Source organism: Giraffa tippelskirchi, chromosome 3, assembly GCF_054371585.1.
Source record: "Giraffa tippelskirchi isolate mGirTip1 chromosome 3, T2T-mGirTip1v1.2.pri, whole genome shotgun sequence".
Lineage (NCBI taxonomy): Eukaryota > Metazoa > Chordata > Mammalia > Artiodactyla > Giraffidae > Giraffa > Giraffa tippelskirchi.
In genome coordinates, this window is record NC_137277.1 from 16,796,658 (window position 1) to 16,817,751 (window position 21,094).

General features: G+C 48.9%; 1 protein-coding gene across 4 annotated transcripts in view; it reads right to left on the bottom strand.

Annotated features, from left to right (window-relative positions):
* Positions 1-21,094, bottom strand: part of TBCD (tubulin folding cofactor D) — a 142,975-nt gene that overhangs the window by 64,925 nt on the left and 56,956 nt on the right. The window lies entirely within an intron of this gene.

Below are 21,094 nucleotides of genomic sequence, written 5' to 3' on the forward strand. Positions count from 1 at the left end.
GACGCAAAGGGACACAGGGGCCGCCAGGAGCGAGGGAAGGGGCTGGCACGTCAGGGGAGCGAGAGGAGGGTAGGCAACGTCACCCAGGACACCATCCGGTGAGGAAAGAGTACCTGACCCAGAGGCCACCTGCCCCCAGAGTCTTGTTGTCAAGGGGACCACGAACAATACATGGGTTTCTAATTCCAGCCAAAAGCAGTCACCAGCTGGAGAGTGAGCGTGGACACCGTTACAAAGGTGTGCTAACTCTGCTCAGAGGGCATCTGTGACCTCGCTGAGCTTTAGGGCTGACAACTAGGATGACAAAGTAAAGCAAGCCCAGGGTCATTCTGTGCTAACTTCAGGAATAACCCAGATATGTTTAATTACATCAATGATCTGTGATATTGAAAATAATTAGAAGTACATACAGATTATCTTTCTGGTTCCATTTTAAAATGTCTCACTGAGTTTCTAATATTGCATATGTAGTTTTTTATATAAAGAGACGAGTGAATTTAAGACCCATGGGAAGAACACTGTACTGTTTAAAGGAGCTGAAATTGTACGGTATTTGCCTATTAAGTTTATCATATTTATGTATTTCATGTATATGGGAAGGGTCTGTCTATTAGACATGTAAATTACTTTAAAAGAAAAGAAAATATGTAACACTCATGCATAGAGTTTTATGCTGGCGTGCTGCAGTCTGTGGGGTCACAAAGAGTTGGACTCAGTGACTGAACAACAACAAATGGGGTTTAAAAGTATAAGAACTAAGCTCGTGTGCCACAGCTACTAAGCCCACGCTATAGAGCCTTCATGCTGCAACTACTGAAGACCACGCGCCTAGAGCCCACGCTCTGCAACAAGAGAGAAGCCAGCACAATGCGAAGCCCACGCACCACAACCACAGAGCAGCCCTCGCTCGCTGCAACCTGAGAAAGTCCAAGCACAGCAACAGAGACCCAGAGCAGCCAAAAATAAATAACTTTTAAAATAAAAATAAAATAGCTAACCAACATGGAACTATACTCAGTATTTTATAATATCCTTTAGGGGAAAAGAATCTGAAATACGTGTGTGTGTGTGTGTGCATATATATGTATGTAAAACTAAACCACTGTGCTATACATCTGAAACTAACATGATATTGTAAATCAACCATACTTCAATAAAATAAAATAAAATAAATACAAAGCATGTATAAATGCCAAACCAAACCAGAGGACACTACCACAGCTATTTCAGATACAGTAGTTAAATCTAACTAGCCATTTTAAAAATTATTATCTCAACTTGAACTAAAGCTGTAATGCTTAAAATTGGCCTTCATTTGTCTTACCTGGGAAAGTTCTACTTTACCTGGAAGTACTCCTAGTTTTCTAGTGTTGTTCATACTCTGTGCTAAGAGGGTAGCCTATTCACGGCCCAACGCATGTCAAAACTAACAGGCTATGGCACCTTGAGGGGACGCATCGTATAAACTCAGTGTCACTGCCTCGCCACATTCTCTAAAATCACCACTTTACCCAGCTGCCCAGACACTTCTGGGGAAGACCGTTCAGCAACTCTATAGCCTGAGGGAAATCTGGATGCTAACTGCTGAGTCCCAATTTATCGGTCCACTGGACAAAATCAATTTCCAAACAGACAACTATGAATGACAGCGGTCAGTACTGTCCACATGTACTTCAGGTGGACGTCACATCCAACTAGTACCCTGAGAAATGCTCAGGGACCCCCAGGAGAAGCCCACCTCCACAAGGACACAGCCTCACCCTTGACCAGCTGGCCCCCAAGTCCCCTGAGCGGGCAGGGGTGCCTGACGCTGGGGTCAGAGTGAGATGGCTCCTAAGGTCAACCAGTCACAAAGAAAAGGACACACACTGTGACCTGTGCCCACTAATGGAGGTCTGCCTCAACACAATAAGAGACCTCGCACGGCTGACTGGCATTTGTTGAAGAGAAAATTGACATGCTCGGAGGTCTGACCACAGGGCTATCTGGCCCACTTCTCTGCCTCAAGAAATGGAAGGAGGTCAGCTGTGAGAGGGCAGTGGGAGCCGTATGCTGCACTCAGGCTCAGCCCTAATTGAGGGAGAAAAAAAAGCAGTACAAAACACAGGCTCTGAGTTCTGTGTAGCAAGGTGGCCCCCACAAACTCCCAACTTTGGTCCCTGGCACCCACACGTGCCCATGTGATGTACTCGGGTAGCTACTGGCCTTCAGGGCCTCACTGCCAGCCCCGCCCACCCATGCAGCCAGGCTGCTGCAGCTCCCCTGGCGGGTCCCATCCCAGTTCTCAGCACAGGTAGTTTCAAATTCTTTCTCTTGAAAGCCCCCCGTGACCCCTCTATAACACCTGCCACAAACACCAGTGGCTGAGGCCCAAGTACAGGTGAAGAAGCACTCAGTTCAGTTCAGTTGCTCAGTCGTGTCCAACTCTTTGCGACCCCATGGACTGCAGCACACGAGGCTTCCCTGTCCATCACCAACTTCCAGAGCTTGCTCAAACTCATGTCCATCGAGTTCGGTGATATGCCATCCAACCATCTCATCCTCTGTCGTCTCCTCCTCCTCCTGCCTTCAATCTTTCCCTGCATCAGGGTCTTCTCCACTGAGTCAGTTCTTCGTATCAGGTGGCCAAAGTATTGGAGCTTCACCATCAGTCCTTCCAGTGAATATTCAGGACCGATTTCTTTTAGGATGGACTGGAAAAAGTGCTGCCAGCAATGAACACAGGCCTCACTGCTGGACTGGGGTCTGAGAGAGGGGCCTACACAGCCACTGACAGCAGTGGTGGGACACCTGCCTCACAGTCACTGAAAAGGGATTTGATTTGCCTAAAGTAAAACAGCTCCGGAGGAGAGAAAGTGAGATGACAGATTTCTTCAACAAGAAAATTGGAAAATGAGGCTCTCGGCTCCAGTTCATCCAAAGGCAGTAGTAAGTACCATGCCCCCGCGGGTAGAAGGATGGGTTTGGTCTGCTTCTGCTGCTCCTGGGCAGGGCCACCCCCTGACCTCTCGGGCCTTCATCACCAGGCTCTTCTGTGCAGAAGGATGAGCTGGGCTTCCAGTTCTGATATCCGGGGATGGGAAGACAAGAGACAGATCAGCCCCGGTCCACGCAGGGTACTGAGCAATAACTGAACTTTGAGGTGGTATATGAAGAAGACACAGTCTTTGCCCTAAACTTTCATAAGAAGCTATTATCAGACGAAAAACTTCAAAAACTAACAGCTCTTTCCAGATTAAACAGGTTTAAAATAAGGAAATTCTTCAATCGCACTGAACAAAAAACCTTTCTCACGGTTCCAATTACACACTGCAAATACATGTCAAATATATAAGGTTCCCCAGAGGGCTTCCTTTTGGCAACCCAGAGTCCAGCAATGTAATTTAAATACCCTTCTCTCTAGACAGCATGTCATTTGTCTAACGCCAATTGCCTAAGGACAAAGCAGCCTCCGGGTGAGAGAAACGGAGTTAAGCCTCAGAGTACCAAGTCCCCTCCGTAGGGCTCTACAGATGTACATCCAGGGGTCAGGAGGAACTCAAGACATTCTCTGCAGCATCCTTAAAAAGTAAAAAAAATCACCACACAGCCAGTTCAGAAGTTATCCGTTTTGATAAGTAATGAATTATACTAATTCAAGCAGTCCATGGGGTCGCAAACAGTTGGACACAACTGAGCAACTGAACAACATACTACTTCAAAAATCAAACTCATCACATAAGGAATATCACTGCATGGGGCCAAGTCTCCCAGAATCACTAAGCCATGTCCCCTGAGATGCACTTCAGTATCTACCAGGATGCACTGCACCAAATCTCCCAAGTAGTACTAGAAAAACATCTCCCAGATGCATTTGGCTGAGTCTCCCGAGATGCCCCTGAGCCTCAGCACATGATCGAACTGCCTGTGTAGCCACACTCAGACCGTGAGCCTGCCTGCCCGGTCTGAGCCCAGGAAAGCACCAGTTTCCCGGGAGCAGGTGTGGCCAGCACCACTGAACTTCTATTTCAGCCACCAGTACAAACAGCCATCATACATTCCTAAAGAATGCAGTCCAACTTGCTCAGAAAAAAAATGCTGAATTTGCTGGGGGAAAGGAAATGACGGACAGAAAATCTGTTCCACAGACATTTAGTTTTTAGTTCCCACAGGACATCTGAAAAAACTATCCCAAAGGCTGACCTGTGGGCAGCACTGCAAGCCACAGCACCAACCACTCTGCACTCGGACGGAAGTACAGACTTGGGTACCGGCCTTCCTTGGATAGTGAGGGATGCCCGCCCCACAGCCCCTGGGAGACCCCAGCCAGGGCTCGCCTCCACAGGTGTGATGGAGCGGGACCTTGGAGCATCCTGTGTTGCTGCGGTGGGCATCTGGTCCGCGCACCACCTGCTTTCCTCTCTCCCCCAGGTGCTCCCAGCACACTCACCCCGCCACGGGGGGGCACCCATGAAGCCCTCTGCCTCCCTTTCCACAGGAAAGTCACGTGGCCACACTGGTCCCAGGGTCCTCCCACATGTCCTCCCTGTGAACAAGACCCCACCACCACCACTGCCCACAGTGCTGCGGCTGAGAGCCAAGGCTCAGCTGTCCAGAGGCCAGAAATGGACATTCCCCTCACCAGGTGCCACAAAAACATGAGAGGTCCCAGTGTGAAGCGTGCAGTCCAGGATTTCCTGGGATGCATACTTAGCCTCAGATAAAGGCTCTCCTCAAAAGAGAAACACAATGGCAAGACAGCAGGAAGTTACTATTTTAGGGCAGGAGCCCACAGAGTCTTGGGGCAGGACCTTGTGAAATGCTTAATACAATCGCAAAGCAAGACTGAGGCAAACAAGAAGCACCTACTCTTCCATCTGACAGCACCCTGTCCCCTCGGTGTGCAGGGCAGCTCCTGCCACATCACCTGCCCAGAGGAAGAGATTAGCAAATATTCCTACATAAAGCATCTCAAACCTTGGTAGATCAATACACTCAAGAAAGTTTCAAAGCAAATAACAAACGAGGTAAGTGTGGTATGATGGATAAAGATGTGATGGCGATTACATGTAAAAAACTCACATACATATATCATGTGAATAGTCCAACCTAAAAAGGGGAGAAACAGCAGACGGGGAAACTTGGGGAAAAAATAGGAATGTTAAAAATAAGGATAAGGGGGCCATTTCTGAAGATCACATGGGCAGAACCTGACTTTCAACAAAACCTCCAGACCTGTGTGCTGTGCAGGAGGCCGTGTGGCCACAGGGCACCTGTCCGGAGGGGAGAGTGCGGGAACTGCTCTGTGATCAAGCCACTCACCACGGACTCAGGAAGAATGGGTAACAAGGTGATGAGGGCAGTTCTGCAGGCAGACAGCCCTGATCCTGTGTGCCTGGGCCTCCTGGGGTACATCCCCAACTTGTCACAGAAGCTGCACTGCTGCCACCATGGCTCGTAAGTGCAGAAATAAACCCCTGCCATGATGGGACAGGGGGTGTTGTTTCAATACTACAGAGCCACTCAGTGCAACTCATGCTGCTACCCAAAGAATATTTAATGACAGGAGGACACTCAGAACCCTCAAGTAGGCTGCATGCCGTCAATGGCTCATGTGCTGATATCGGTGACCATCAGCACTCACTATGGGCCAGGCCTTTGTCCGACTGACCCTGGAGGTAGGGGAACTGAGGTACGGAGAGACGGCCCAGCCCCTGGACTGCAAAGCCAGCCCAAGCATCACGTCGAGAGCCCCAGGTGCTCACGGCCCCCACCAGCTACAACCTCAACGGTGCCGACCTCCAGGCAACGAGATTCCAGGTTTCCTTAGCTGCTTCTTCATGGCACTGTCCCAAATGTCCGTAATGATCACTCACGATCTTCGTAATCATTAACAAAGGCAATACCACACTTTAAAAAGTGGTTTCACCCCTTCCACTATTCAGAGGGCACTGCTTAGCCACTAGGCCAAGAGCAGGTGAGGGACCCTGGGACCAGGATGACTGCCCCTTGGGGTCCACCAGCCAGCGTGGGTCCCAGGAGTCTGACACTTCAGACAGGATCACAGCAGGGTCCTTCTCAACATCAAACACATATGCTCCATTTATTAACAGGAATTATTCCTGTGTGGAACGCGGATCAGAGAAGAGGACAAATCAAAGAAGAGTAAACACTTATAACGATCCGAGTGCTTGCTTCAGCAGCACATATAGTAAACCTGGGACGATACAGAGATTAGCACGATATCTCTTATATCTAAATCTAAATACGGCACAATCTAAAACACAACACAAATGAACCTACACAAAACAGAAACAATGCCACAGACATAGAGAAACCGACTTGTGGTTGCCAAGGGAGAGGGGCTGAGGGAAGAAGGGGGTGGGAGGTTGGGGTTAGCAAATGTAAACTGTTACACACAGAATGGATAAACAACAAGATCCTGCTGTACAGCACAGAGAACTATATAGTCAATATCCTATGATAAACCATAATGAAAAAGAATATTTTAAAAAATTAACATAACATCGTAAATCAATTATACTTCAATAAAAATAAATAAGAGCGATCAAAAACAAAAAAAGATCTGACATCAGCCAAGGCCACAGAAGATAAGTCCTCCCACAGCGGTAACCCATCACACACACAGGGGTCCTCCTCCAGCCCACAGCAGTCCCCCTACCCCAAGTGGTAGCCCCAGCCCAGAGTGGTACCCCTACCTCACCCTTGGGGTGGCCATGGCAGAATAACAACGAAGCCGAGTAACTGACAACCTTTGAGCTGTGGCTTCCTCGCCACCTGTGCTACCAGAGCACCCACCCCGGTGATGTCAGGTACCTCTTTCCTCCCCTCCAGCTCCCTGCGCTCCCAAGAGGTTTAAGGAAGGTACTGACTGGGAAAGCAAGTGCCCAGTACAGGAAATGCCCCTGTGACCACCGTGGCTAAGTCTCCACGAGGCTGGACGAGCAGGTACGCTTTCCACGGGAACTCCTGGTTAGACTGTTTATACTAAACATCTGGTATCCACCTGGTACAGAAACGAACTGTTCCAAACCAGATGGTTCCAAGTAACCCTTCGAGTAACCTTGGCCTCAGTGTGCTCAGCCGGTTTCCGTGACCTTCCACGATGAAACACGACTCCAAAAACACAGATTTCACATGATCCCAGGTGTTCAAAACTTAATCAAGATTTCAATCAAGAGTGCTTTTCTTTAAAAATTTAATTTTTTTAAATGTCACTTTTTGGACTACACTGTAAAATAACCTAAATGAGTATCTTTCCTATTTTAAGAGACAATCACACATCTTTTTTTTTTAATCAATTAAAATACACTGACGTACTAAGGTATCAATAGAATGTAAACAAAAGCACCTCCTCTCTTCAGTGCAGTAAGCATCCTAGGGGACAGTGGTGGCTAGTTCTAGAATCTGATCCCCTCAGGGTGCTGCCACAGAGGCCCTGCCCCAGGACAAACTTCAGAGTGTTAAGATCTTTAACTGGCCGTGACTGGGGACAGGGCTGACCAGTGTGGCCCGGCAGCTGACCTCCCAGGTCTGTGCCCACGTCCCCACCACGCCTCGTCCCCTGGACAGCTAACGTGTGGCCATCCCCCAGGGGTGGCATGACAGGTCTGCACACCATGAGACTAACTCAGTGCTGGCTGGCCCTTCTGACCATGGTGGAGCGGGCTTTGAGTAAACGGATGATCTCCATGGTACCAGCTCTCTGGAGCAGGGGAAGCGAGCTGCTGGTCCTGTAGAATGAAACACGACTTCCACAGGCTATGAAGATGACACTGAACACGAAGCAAGTACGAGAGACAGCAACTGAGCCTTCAGGGGGGATGAAGGGCCTCCAAGGAGGAAACGGAAATCGTGGGGTTCCCAAATTCCCTACCACCAGGCCCAGAACACAGGACGACTTGCACCCTTTTTGCCGCCACCATCCACACGAATGATACACAAACAACAAGGCACACTGACAAAGCTTCCCTGAAGCCACTCTCCTGGGGCCACATCAGCACACTCGGAGGCTCAAAGAACTACTGAAGAAGGGCAGGAAGTGTGCCCGCCGTGGAAGGTGAGCAAAGACAGCTGGACGATAGCTGTGAGGGCAACGTCCCAGGTAAGACATCAGCACAGGACATGGCAGGTTTTATATTCTGAGGATAAGCTGCACTTTCCATGAAATCAAGATGCTGGACCCTTTCACAGAGGCCCAGAAGAGCAAATGAAGTTAAAAGGCATGTGGAAGGTTTCTCATCTTCTACTCACTTTCTCCAAGAAATGAGCCTACGAAGAAGACCCCACGGGGAGAGGAAGGACGCTGTGTAGCATTTACTTCATTTAAGACGCTCCTAAGAACCGACTCACAGAGAGCTTCCAGCATCGAGAACTGTGATGTGTACATGACAGAGATGTTTCTCCGTTTAATCCCGATGGTGCTATGTTATATGCTAGTTCACTGAGCTGCCTCTGAAGGTGAATCAGCATTTGAAAGGCTTGAGGACCACACCTGGGAAATGCAGGTCCCCCACTTAACCCCCTACTCCCCTCAAGGTGGTCCAGGCATGCATCAAGGGTGCCAGCATATGGAGTCCAGCCCCCAGAGCAGCCTCCCCACCCACACCATCTAGATGATGCATTGCACATAGTAGGTACAAAACTGTTCTGAGTGAACCTAAGTGTTTCTCTCTCATTCCTTCTCCAACAACACACATCCCTTGAAATTTTTTAAATTGCTTAAGCCATTCCTCCTGGAAACATTTCCCTAATGTTTCCCACAAACATAATCTCTATAACTGAAGGATAACAGACACCTCTCTACCCCTCTTGAAATACACTTACCATCGGCAATCTTTTAGCTTCTCCAATTTTATGTGTATCAACGATAGTCTAAAGCTTTGGAGGAAAACCTCTTTCCTACTCCCACCCCTCAACCTGTCGCCTAGCCTAAAGTAACTGTGACCATGAGTTTGATCTGTGAATAAGTGTAGTGCCTGGATACTTTGTGGACAATACAAGTACAGGGACAGGCAGAACTTCAGTTTGGTTCTCTCACCACAGGCTCCCAGACTATTGGAAAGTCACAGAAAGAGATTAAGGTCCAATCCTTGCATCTCCAAACACATTAACGAGCCTCCCCAAAGAAGGAGCCAGGTGACCGGCCCCCACATCCCAGTCACACCACAAAGGAGAAGAGCCTTCCCCAGCTGGTCACAACTCACATGCCCCACAGCACATGGCAAAACTGCCTGCTGACGAGGGTCTCCAGCCTGGGGTGGCCACTTGGACGTTTAGAAACCTCCGCAGGTGACTGATTCCATGGCCACAGTGGAAACTGACTGCTTTAACTCAGCTGGGAAACAAAGTTTCTAAACTGAAACATCACTCTACTATGCTAAAATTCAAATACAACTGTCTGCTTAGAAATAACCCTCAGAGAGAAAATATCTTCTACTGACAGACTGATTTCCTTTTTTCAACACTGAAAGCCCAAATTTTCAGACAGTTTCTCTAAGATCAAAAGACCCTACCTCCTCTAAGTCCCCGGGAGCACCCCCCGATCTGCGAGGAGGAAGCGCATCCCAGGAGGAGGGAGCAGGCGGCCCCCACACCTCGTCCCCGCTGGACTCAATGTGGAGCCACCCACCCTGCAGAGAGCCTGCGGCCAGCACACACTTCCCGCTGAGTCAGGGCTGTGCGTGAGCAGCTGTCACCTCGTCAGCAGCGATGACAAGCAGCACCACAGTGCCTGGAGCAATGCCACTGAACAGGGGCTCTCTCCTGGCCCAGCTGCGGTTTATTAAATTCGAACTAGAGGACGCCAAAGGGCACCCAGGGGAAGCTGTCACCGGGAAAACACAGGCACAAAACCATTTCACTGGTGCTGCCCACACCTGGGCCAGGTGCCCACCATGCATGCCAGGGGCCAGGACTTGGGGACAAGGAACACACTGTCCCAACACCCCAGAAATGAGGTGAGATGTGAGCCCCTAGAGAGGTCCCATTCTCAGCAGACAAAACCCTTCCCCTGCTTTCGCAGTCACAGCAGAGCCAGACCGTCCCTTAATTCTCAGCTGTCACAGGGGGTGCTGGCTCCCCAAGGGGCCTTCCCGGCCTCAGTCTACAGAACTTTCTTTTCAGGCCACCTAAGTAATGGTTCTTGTCAAATTAAACTCTCATGATCTCTGAATAACCCTCTTCAGGGAAAGATAACACAGGCTCTTTCCATCTCTCTGCCCTCCACCTAGGACACAGCACAGGGGGCCCAGTGCCTGCCCACGGAGTCCCTTTGCCGAAGGCCACGCATGAGAGGGGGCGGAGGGGGGAGCACGGCTGTGCCGCTGGCGCAGGAAACGCCCACGGCTGATGACAGAGTGGCCCAAGTACAACAACTTGAAAGAAGCAAAAACAAGCGTTCAGGAGAATCAAAGGCTTAACCAGGAAGTCAGGGACCAGTTCTACCACTGACTCACAGCCCTGGATTCCTGGCCACAGTGCCCAGACCTCCACTGGCCCCAAGAGTGTCCAGGGCACAAATTTCAGGACTGGCAGTATGGAGGACCACGCTGCCAGAGATCCCCCTTCCCTGAACTGAGGGTCACTGGACTGGAGGCCTGTCCCAGGGTCAGATGGCCAGAAGAAGGAAGGAGGGTAAATGTCAGACAACGGGTCACTCGTGTTTGATTGATGACACGCCTGCACCTAGCTGAGGGTAAGTTCTCTGAAGAGTTTTCTTCTCACCTGGGTCACCGGCGTGGAGAGCTGGGACAGGGGAGTATGGACGGCAGACTTTCAACCACAGGCCAAGCATCTCACACAGCCACACTGCCTGGCCTGCCCCAGTGACCTCCCACATTGACCCCCAAGGGTGAAGGCAGACCCTCAGGCATGGTGGTGCCTGCCCAGCAAGGGGCTGTCCCACCAGGGAAGGGCAGAACTTGGCCCCATCCTCCCTTTGCCTAGATAATGGCAGGTATCCCCACCACGGGCCCCTCCCCATGACACAGCCCAGGCAGAGCTCTGTCCTGACTTCTTGGGCCCCCAAGCACTCCTCTGCTGCCCGCTGTACCCCTGAAGAGCTGGACCCACCCCAGAGCTATGCTTCGACTCCCACGGGACCCAAGCACAGAGCAAGCGGAGAACCCTGCAGCAGCACCAGGCCTGCCGGGTGAGAAATCAGACCTGTGCGTTTTCCCCTGGTGTGACCACTGGGCTGCTCCCCAGGGCACTCCTGCGGGCTCCCTTCCCAAAGCCTGGGACCAGTCCGGGGCCAGGGACAGGCCCATACCAGCACAAAGAACAGAGCAGCAGCCCCACGGCTTTCACAGTGGGAGCCAGGCAGGGAAGCACACGCAGCCATCCAGCCCCGAAGAGGCTCCTATGGAGCAAGAACTGTTGTGTGCCAGGCAGCCTCGCCCACAGGGGCTACAAGCACAGGGCAACATGGAAAGGGCAGAGTAACCTCACCCCAAGCACATTAAACCAACCTCACGGTGTCCTCATCCTGGGGCCATGGTGCCCTTCCAGACGCGTTACCTGCTAACAGGCTACTTCCATGAGCAAACCTGAAACTCAAGTCAAATGAACCCGCCAGCTGTCTAACAACCAGCTCCCCAATCGAATCAGCCAACCTGCACTGGACTTCAAACACCAAACAGGCTTGCTGCTAGCAGAAGCAGATGGCAAAATTAAGGAGAGGTAGAAATAAATTAGTGGATGAAGGGTTTTTCCAGGTAGCAAAATTTCTCATTAAAAGATTCAGAACAAGATTTTCCATTAAAATAGCACAAATATTATCAAAGTGTCTAAAATAATAAACTATGTGGACAAACATGACTTTCTGAGCACATCGTATATAACTGACACACAACTAAATCACTTTATAATCATAAATGTCACAATCTTGGTTTTGAATCAAACTATGAATTTCAACTCTTAAAAATAACATAAAGTCATATGATACAAGATGTTTTGTAATTTGCATGGCTTTCATACATGTGTCAAGTATAAATTCTAAACACATACCACTTAGGCATGCTTAATACTTCCTTCAAACTATGAATTCTTTCATAATCTCAATACTAATGTTAAAAAGTTACCAAATTTTAAACACAAAAAAAGATACTCTTTGAACAAACATACATATACATGCATATACACATTCTCATTCCCCAAAATTGCACACATAAAGAGAAAAAGAACTCAAATAAGAGAATTAAAGCAACGGTGAGGGAATTCCCTGGCAGTCCCGTGGTTGGGACTCTGTGTGGTTGGGACTGATGAGGGTGGAGGTTTAAGCCCTGGGGAACCAAGATCCTGCAAGCCACACAACACGGGCAAAAAAAAGGAGGGGGGATGAAATTTCTACATCAAAAATGACACAGTACAAGTATAAGATCAAGAAAATAGACAACCACAGAACTGGAGAAAATATTTGCAAACTGTCTACCTGATCTAAGAGTCTAGAATCCAGAAAATACAAAGAGCTTATACAGCTCAACAAAAAGACAACCCAATTTAAAAATGGGCAAAGGACTTGAACAGATGCTCAACGTTATTAGTCATCAGAGAAATGCAAATCAAAGCCATAATGAGATATCCACTTGGTTGGTTACAATTTTTTTTTTTAATGTAAAATGACAGGGGCTGGTGAGGATATGGGGAAACTGGAACTCATGCCCTGCTGGCGGGAACATAAAGCAGCAGTCAAGTCTCCATCCGCTGACACATGGATACACAAAATGTGGTCTGCCCTTCTGCTATGAGCTGAACTGTCTCCCCCCAGTAACTCATAATGGAGACAGGGCCTTTAAAGAGGTAATTAAGGTAAAATGAGACCATATGGATGGGCCCAAATCCAATAGGGCTGTTGTCTATCCAGGACACAGACATTGATCAAAGGGCAACCACGTGAAGACACAGCAAGAAGGTAGCCACCTGCAAGCCAAGGAGAAAGGCCTTGAGAGAAACAACCCTGCCAGCACCCTGATCTCAGGACACCCAACCTCCAAAACTGTTGTTTAAGCCACTCAGTCTGGATACTCTGTTATAGCAGCCTGAGCAAACTAATACACCATACTATGTAGTAACCTTCGGCAAAAAAGTGAAATGAAATACACACGCTACAACGTCGATGAACCTTGAATCATGCCAAGTGAGAGAAGCCTGTCACAAAGGACCACATATTGTATTATTCTATTTATCAGTAACAACCAGATTAGGCAAATCCACAGCAATAGGAGGTAGATTAGTGGTTGTGCATCACTGAGGGGGATGGGGGTTTTGGATGACAGCTCAGGGTCATGGGGTTCCTTTGGGGGGTAATGAAATGTTCTAGAACTGATTGTGGTGCATAACTCTGTGAATAAACTAGAAGCCACTGATTTGTACACTTTAAATGGGTGAACTGTACAGAATTAACTATCTCAATGAGCCTATTTTTAAAATCTCGTAGATAAGCAGTTATTATCTCAAGTAATCAATAAGGATACTTCAAGCACAGGTAAGTTACTTTTCTACTTCTATTGGGGTCAGTTTTGATAAATTATACTTTTCTAAGAATGTCTATTTTTGTCTGAGCTATCAAAGTTACCAGCAAAAGACAGTCTGAACATGGTGGCTTTTATTCTCTGCAGGACCTTATAGCCCCCATCCGGGTGTCTACTATGGTTTACACGCTTCCCCTCCTGCTCTGTTGATAAGCCGGAAGTCTCTCTCTTTGGGAGGCCTTTTTGGCCATTGATCTTTACAGACCTGTGTCTTCTCCCTCACTCATTTCTCGTGCTCCCCTTCACTGACTCCCCTGCTACTACACTCACTCTTGCCTTGGCAGTTTGAGCCTTTCTTCTCCCCCTTACAACATCAGAAGACGGATGAGGTAGGGGTCAACAGCAGTTTCTACAAAGGGCCAGAGCCCAAACAGTGAGGTTTTGCAGACCACTGGCTGCTTCCCTTTTCTTTAAAAAAAAAAAAAAGAAAGAAAGAAAGAAAACAATGTTGGAGAAAAAAAGGAATAACCACTCTTGGCTCCAAGGCCATACAAAAACAGGCCAAGGCCAGCTTGGGCCCGCGGGCCATGGTTTCACAATTCCTGCTTAAGGTTTTAGATTGCCCTGTAAGTACACTGCTAGCTGAATCTGGAGAGTTCTGATATATAATTGTGTTACTGTCCACTTCTATCTTCAAAATTTTATTGTAAAATTTCTATTGGGATTTCTTCTTTAACTCCTGTGTTATTTAGAAAGCCATATATTTTCAAACTAAACACTCATATCATGCTTTTATCTTTCTGTATCCAACTTTCAATTTCATTGTTTTGTTGGTCAAAGAATGTAGTCTGTACACCACTGGTTCTTTGAAATTTCTTGAGACTTGTTTTACAGCCTTGCTAGTAAATGTGCAGCATTTGTAAATGCTCCTGTATCTAAGAAAGCATCCCCTCAACCACAGCTGCACAGCCCTACATGAACCCACAGAATCAGGCCTGTCTCCTGCTGTCTAAGTCTTAGATACAAGGTTCCCTGCTATTCCAGTTCATCCCACTATTCTCTTTCATAAATGAACTGTGAGCAATGGACAGAGGTGTTCTGAGTTCTCAGGACAACACCAGATTCGTCCATTTATCCCTGGAGCCTTACGATTTCTGCTTCTCACATCCTCAGTATAACAGCAACTTGTGTCAGTCACGGATGATGCCAAGTGACCAGGCTACCCACATCTGTTCCCTCTGCGTCTGCTACTGGTGTCGGTGGGATCTGGGCATGGGGAGGGGACAGCAAGGACAAGGGGGTACCTCTGAGCACGTGCTGCAATGCTCACACCCACCCTCTGGCCTCCCAGCCGCCAACGTGGAAGATGCAGTCATGCTGTTGAAGAGCTGGCACACCTCACCACAGAACTGCCTCTGGGTCTGGATGAGCTGGGAAGGGGTCCTGGAGGAGCCGTGACAGGATGGGGTGAGGGGAGAAGCTGCATCATGGTGTCAGCAGACGAGCGTCCACACACACCATCCATGAAAGCACTGCCGCAGGATCTGCCCCAGGAGTGCACGGCCACGGCCTGACTTCCGCCTCATGCACGCCCTTCCCGCAGAACCAGAAGGGGAGGGGATCTTGGCAGAGGGACCCAGCTCAGGCACTGCAGCAGTGTGGTGGTGGCCTGTGGAAAGGATCCTTCCAACACAGGGCTGGAGGAAGAGGGGGCAATCGTTCCCTTGGTTGTGGACGAGCCCTCCCCTTCTCACCTGAATGCTTCAGTCCCCAGGGTGACCAGGAAGACTCACAGAACAATGTCTGGTGCTCAGGAGGTACTCAATGAAGATTCTCAAATTGATATTTTGGTTATTTCTGGCAAGTATGCCTGGGAACACCACTTGCCCTAAGGCCAAGGGCTGGGGTTTGACACCCAGGCTGAGTTGGGACACGTGGCTTTGGGCCTGCTGAGACCCTGCACAGCTCCAGCCCACCCAGGCCGAACTCCTGGTGGAAACAAGGACAAGCACAGCTGCCAGCAGCGCCTCGCACCCTCCAGGGCCCTGGAAGAGGGGAAGTTCCACGAGGAGTCAAAGCCTCACCTGGGCCACGTGAACCACCTTGAGGGGGATGAGCCCATGCTGAGGGACACACAGGAAGCCGGATCCGGGCTGTCCCCCAGGTTCTGGGCAAACATCATAACCAGCTGCCTCGAAACAGGTGGAGTGAAAGGCAGTCACGGCAAAATCACACAAGAAAAGCACACACGTGAGGGAGAGTCTTCAAATGCCACGAAAGGATAGAAACCCAAGCACTCCAGATAACAACAGAACCTAAAAGACAACACTGGAGGGGCTTCCCCGGTCGTCTAGTTGGTTGAGAATCTGCCTGCCAACGCAGCGGACAGTCCCCGTGGGAAGATTCCATATGCCGCAGGGCAACTAAGCCCGTGCACCCCAACTACTGAGCCCATCATCACAACGAAGAGTAGCCCCCACTACTAGAGAAGCAGCTAGAGAAAACCTGCATGCAGCGACAAAGGCACGGCGCAGCCAAAAATAAATATGTAAATCTTAAAAAAAAGAGAGAGAGAACGATGGAAGTGGAGGACTAGAATACTAAACAATAAGAAGAGGAATGAAAACCACAGTGAAGGAACGAGGAAGGTTTTAAAAAAAGAATCGAAACAATGTCTGGAAATAAAAGGAGAAAAGATTCATGCCACGGATGGAGCTTTACAGTGGCCTTGGAGGCCAAGCTCAGGAAGTTAGCCAGGCCGGCGGAGCAATGCGACACTACACGCAGGAGGGCTGGCAGCCGGGCTTGAGTAGAACAAGGGAACGACTCCAGGGGCCCGTTCCCCACTGTCTTTAGTCTGTTCACAGCTCTTTTATTGTTATGCTTGCACTGATGTTATTTGTAGCATGAGACAAAAACAAATTGGTGTGCTAATTTTTTTCCTGGGCCTTGTTTAACTAAGTGACTTCTACATGTGGTTGTGAACATATCCAGAGACATCAGGTAAAAAGCCCTTTTAAAATACAAATTCAGGGACTTTCCTGGCGGTTCAGTGGTTAGGACTCTGTGCGTCCACTGCAGGGGGCATGTGTTCGGTCTCTGCTTGGGGAACTAAAAATCCCACAAGCCACGTGGCACAGCAGAAAAAAAAATGTTTTAATTTAATGAATAAATAAATACATACACACATACAAATTCAATAAAAGGGATAAGCACGTCACTTGCCCGGGGAAAACCATAATGAGCCTGATGAGGGACGAGTGAGGACCCTGAAACATCGGCAGATACTGTCAGGCAGGCAAAGGGGAAGAGGAGAGGAAAGCTGTGGGAACCCTCGAATCTTGGCCCAAGTTCACAAACCTGAATCAGTCTCCCAGCCAAAGACAAAACAAGCCGGAGCTCATGGTTTCAAGTTTCACTTGAGACACAGAAGCCACAGCTTGGATCATGCTGAGCTTGGAGACCCTGCCCAAGGCAGAACCCCTCCTCCCAGCCCGGGCCCCCACTCGGGCTGGCCAAGTGAGGAGGAGCCCTGGGTCCAGCTCAGCTCGGCTGGGCTCCACACCTCCCTGGGGGAAGGCGTCATCAGGGAGGAGTCTCGGGAGCTGCCGGCACAAAAGCTGCCCACAGGCCAGAGACGCCGAAACCGGAAGCCTTACAGCCACCATCCAGGGAGCACAAGACACAGGACGGCCAGGCTGGGAAGCAGCCGGTGCGCTCCCCTCCAAAACACAGAGCAGCTCCAGGCCCACCAACGTTCCGAGAGCGGCCTTACTGGGATCATAAGCAAATTAAAATTCAAGTAATGCATTACACATCTCAGACTTTAAGTTACAAATGAAGCCCTCCACTTACTCATCAAAGGAAGGTAAACGTCCAACAATAAAACTTTCCCTGGACACTCCCACATCCCCTGGCCTGCCTCACTGGACAGCCAAATAAACTCTACTTTCATTTCTATTTTTCAACTATTTGATAAGCAAAAGATCAGTTGATACCCTCAGGATTTTTTTTTTTTAAATGAGACACCAAGTATCTCACCTGACAAAGACAATCACAGTTCCAGCCCCCGCCTTGGCCGGCATGTGCCCCATGCTCCCCACACTTGGTCTTGCAGGCCCAGCTCTCACATGTTGACAAGGGAGGACCCTGAAGACCTGGTGGGCGCAAGTCCAGCCCCTGCACACACTACACTCAGCTCAAGCGAAGTGGATCACGCAGACCAAAGGCTTGAAACTGGGGGCTGGGGAAGGTGGTCAGCACGGGGGTGGGGCAGCACCAGGAACCTTGGTCCTGGGCCTCCTGCAGGAGTCTGGGAATGTGTCTGTCCTGATCCCCTGGACTCGTTCTCCAACCAGTGAACAAAGGCCTAGTGAGCACATGGGCGCACATGTGCATGAACGTAAGCTACCATGAAAGACCTTGGGCCTCTGCTCCAAGGCCCACAAGTTGCAACTACTGAAGCCCGTGCACCTAGAGCCTGTGCTCCGCAACAACACTGCACAGAGATCAGCCCCCACTTGCCACAACTAAAGAAAGCGGCATGTGCCAACAATGAAAACCTAGCAGAGCCAATAAGTAAAAAAGAACACACGTTCATCTCTAAGAACTTAATGAATGTCATCTCAGCAGCTGGTTAGGGCTTACTGTCCTTAACGACAACCAAAATTCGAGAAACTGAACTTATGCTTAGGGTTTTCTGTAGAGTTTTCATTTCCTTTTCCTTTCCTCCGGATGCCATACCCCAAAGGAGCGCTAACAACTGAAAGTAAAACTAACCGGTATTTACTTGTAAGGTCGAAAGTATAAATGATCTGCTTCCTTCATCAAAGATATTTTGTTCTGTGACACATACTATTCCCACTGTACAAATGCAATTTGCTGGGATACTGAAATTAACCCATCAGGTTCCAAAAAAAATCCAGGATTAGAAGCCTCCAGGGTACCTTCTATACATAGGAAAGCTGAGGCCCAGGTCAGATAACTACTCTAAGCCATAGGAGGATGCAAGAATGGAGCCAAGACTCAAGTGTCTTGGTAGCAGCCACAGAGTACAAGTCCTTGATTCAACTCACAGACATGGCATCCCTCCCCCAGTGCAAACTTTGCACTGCCTAGAGGACTCTGCTCTGTTGTCCTTGAGGCTGGGTGACCTTGGCCAAGTTACTTACCCTCTTCTGTGCTGCTTGACTCTGCAAATCAGGCTCCTGAAGTTCCCATTTCAAAGAGTTACTGCAGTGATTAAATGGATTAATACAGATAGAATGTTTACTCAGCACAGGGCCTTATATCTAATAAACAGTAAGTGTCTAACAACCCCCTGCCCCACCAAAAGAGTCAACTCTGGTGATGATAAGCAGGTGAAGGAGGGATCACAATGAAAAAAGAAACCTTTTGTGGAAGAAACGGAGACTGCAGAAGGAATAGCACCACCTGTCAAAAGCCATCATTAAAAAAATTCTCAGAGAAATAAGAGAAGCCTATTGCAACTACTACCTAAGAATAAGATACTAAGAAAGGAACACTCAGAGATCAAGCACAAATTCACGGAAACCAAAAATCTTAATAGCAGGATAGAAGGGTCGGAAGAGAAAGCTAAAGAAGGTGAGAACACTGAGAACAGAGAAAAGAGCCTACAGGAGAGAAGCAATGGCATGTGAAGAATCAGGAATCACCATTTACACAAAATTTTACAACAGGTAAAACTAATCTACAAGGGAAGAAAATCCAGCCAGCAGCTGCTTCTGAATAGTGATCACAGTGCTCTGGTTCCCAACAGAAGGCCTTCCCAAGACTCAGGGAAGGGTGCTCTTGGGACCTGTGCCCTCATCACATGTGACTTCTACCTTCAAAAGAAGTATTAATAGCTAACAACATGCCTGCTGAACACATCTGTCTTTGAAATGCAACAAATGCTTGAGATGAATCAACACATGGAAAAGAGGAGGGAATGTAGAAAACCCTGAGTGGTAGGGCAGAGAAATCGTTCCCTGCAGAACCAGTGCTGGGTGTCTGAGCATTCACTTGTGTGAATTATGTGACTCATCTATATGTTTGAAATTTTTCATACTAAAATGTTGCAGGGAAAGAGTCAGGGGTCAGAATCACATCAAACTTTTCAGAAGCAGCACTGAAATCTAGATCAATAGAAAACACTTTCAAAACACTGACAGTCAATACTTTCTGGCCTAGGATTCTATACCTAGCCAAACTATCAACTAGATAGAAGGGCAGAAAAAAGACACTTCCAATCATTCAGGGTCTCAAAGATTCGCCTCTCTTGCATTCTTTCTAAGGAGCCTACTAAAGGGCTGTGCTTCATTTATACTCAAATGAAGGATCAACCCAAGAGAGAAGACAATATGAGATCCAGGAAGCCTGGCTTCCAATTCAGGAAAGAGGCAGAGGGAATCTCAGATGACAGGGAAGGCAGGCGTGGAGGGAGAGGCGTCAAAGAGCTACACTCTCATTTCCTATAAAGACAACAGACAACACCCAAAACTGGGAGCAGTGAAGGGGGTGGAGGAACAAAACAAGCAACAAAATAATGTTATTTGTAATCAAGGAGGTAAATTGCCAAAATCATCAGCTAAGAAAAGGTCCAAGTGGGGCTCCTGGCAGGGGGGATGGGAGGGGAGCAGCCAGTGACACCCTCACACTGAGAGAGGCAGGGGCTAAGACTGACCACCAGCCTGGAGAGGCCTCTGGAGTGAAAACAAAGGGAGAAGGAGGCACCAGCTGCTCCCCCAGGACATGAAGCAGCTGAGTGCCCACTAACGCCACAGCACACAAGGCTGGCCTGGAGCAAGCTAGACTCTTGACCCAAAAAATCTTGAGATCATAAAAATGGAAGTTTTTTAAGCCACTTGTTTTGGGTGGCTTGTCATCAGCAAGAGGTGAGGAGAGCAGCAGGAACCACTTTTTTTTGTGGTAAGACGAAACTATTTTTTTTTTTTTGCTCTCTAAATTATGTGGATGTCTAATTTGAATGAAAGTAACTAAACGGCCTTTTTTTCAATTCAACATGAAGGTAAAAGCCAAGTAAAATCTTAAGCCTAAAAAGAAAAAATTAAAACAGCATCTGAGCTGGCAGGCCCACCCTGGCATCCACACCCACGCCACGCACACCCGTCTCCCCGTTCCCAAACCTGCACCACATGCAGCCTCCCCGGGAGCAGGGGGCAGCCAGAGACTCGGCAGCAAGCAGCTGAAGGGAAGCGGGGGTGCCCTGGATCGCAAACTGTCTTAATCATCTGAAGAGAAGAAAAGGGGGACCAAGGAAAGGCATGGAGGCCGCTCCCAGCAGCAGCACACAGCCACCCAGCAGGGCAGCCTTGCTCAGGGCTGGTCCTGGGCGTGCACCAGCAGGTCCCCGCGGCAGCCCAGGCGGCCCCCCTCTGACTCTCCAGGAGGACCCGGGCAGCTCTCCCAGTCCCTGGGGTGGAGGGTGACAAAGGTTCCGTCAAACCCTCACCGGGAGGACACCAGGGCTGTCGGCATCCGTTAGAAGAGATGCATTTCAGGCTAAATGTCAGCATTGGCTGCCTCCGCCTGCACACACTACAGCTCCCCTGGGAGGCCTCTACCCTCACCTTGAATGTGTGCAAGCCCCGAGTTCACAG